The 1,607-nt window shown below is 29.8% G+C and overlaps 1 protein-coding gene across 1 annotated transcript in view; it reads left to right on the forward strand.

Moving 5' to 3' along the window:
* Positions 1-1,607, forward strand: part of LOC142350778 (uncharacterized) — a gene marked incomplete at its 5' end in the record, with an annotated part of 29,983 nt that overhangs the window by 16,156 nt on the left and 12,220 nt on the right. The window lies entirely within an intron of this gene.

The following is a 1,607-nucleotide window of genomic DNA, read 5'->3' on the forward strand; positions in this document are numbered from 1 at the left end:
GATTAACTAATTTTCGTCAACTTCAAATTTTAATGGAAAATCGATTTCTATTTTCTAATAAAGCAACAATATCTAGTTATCCGTTTTTCTGATAAGTTTGCAAAGTTGATAGTTATTATCTTTGTTTGATATAAAAACACTAGAGCTTTCACCTGTTTTTTTACAACAACTGCTTCCATTTAAGGTAGTATTAATAACCCCCATGAGTTTTTTCTGTTGGCAAATATAAATTTTTTGATAGGCTGCAGATATATGTATGAATATTCGTGGCTACATTAAGACTAGCACGAACAGTCTTGTTTTTAATTTTTTCTGTTTTTCCAAAAATTTGAAAAAATATATGCGAGCCCAACTTTTTCTTTGTTCATACAACTTTTGATTTTGTGGTATCCAGCTTCATAGCATAAGTGTTTCCAATTTTAATCTCTCTGTGTTGGGACTTTCACTAGAAAGAGAAATTTTAGGTAATTCGCCTTTCTTGAAAAATAGTTGGCACCAATTTTTTTTACCCACAATTTAATCAGTTTAGCCTAATCTTTAATCAAATTTAGCTAACGTCTGATCAGTTCAGAAAACTAGAGTTTTCTTCAGAGTATCTTACATAATTGTTTAATTGTTTTGCCTATGTCTCCATCTAAAACCAAAATAAAGAGCATTTGCCATATTTCAGAAAAATTAAAACAAATTTTAAGCCCATTTTAACCATTTTAGCAAGATCCTTTCATCTGTCTGACCCGTTTTAACATAAACTTTTATTTGTTGTTGAAATTGCTTTTACATTTGTTAGAATGCTGTTTCTACTGTCCAGAAGTAACAGATAGCTTCTTTTAGTGCCTAGCTGCAATTGTGTGTGTCATTTTGCTTAATTCTGATAGTTCTGACTTTGAGAACAATTGTTTTTCAGAAATTCTTGTGATTTTTTAACTCTAAATTTTCAATTCATAGTTTCATATTGTGAATAACTAATTTATCATAGATGACGACACTATGTTTTGTAAACTTATGTAGGAGATACCATTTCAATTTTATTCGTCGGATTTCTCTGCTTAGAAACAATTGTCTTCTAAAAAGCGTTTTTCAATTTTGTCCTGTCCTGTTTTCTCTGTATTTTGGTGTTCCAGCGTTATGCTGTTGACAACTTTTGAGTTTGTATGAAAAATTTAGATTTCAATTGATTAATTTTTTGTAATTCAACAGTTATTACATCAAATCTTCATAATTTAAATTTCACAACTATATTTATCAACCTTTTTAATTGCAATTGCGGCGAAAAGATTATTATTCTGTCTGAAAGATATCTATTTCACAGATCTCAATTATTCTAACAAAAATTAGTATTATCTTTCTAGCCCTTCTTGTGCGTAGTTTATGCAGCAGTTCCAGCAGTTTTGACTGTTATTTTAAGAAATCATCTGCATTTCTTCTTGGTTTGATGAATTGCTGCTCAAAGGAGAATAATAAAATCGGGGTCTTCTTTGAAGTGCCTTAAAGTGTTTTTCTTAACATTTCAGTTTTCACATTTAGAAAAACAATAACAGTAGATGAGATTTCACGATTTACCCGTTTTGTATTCAGTGATGGTGACAATTGTTTTCGAAAGCCAATAA

The sequence above is a fragment of the Convolutriloba macropyga genome, chromosome 1 (assembly GCF_964194025.1).
Source record: "Convolutriloba macropyga chromosome 1, txConMacr16.3, whole genome shotgun sequence".
NCBI classification, from domain to species: domain Eukaryota; kingdom Metazoa; phylum Xenacoelomorpha; order Acoela; family Convolutidae; genus Convolutriloba; species Convolutriloba macropyga.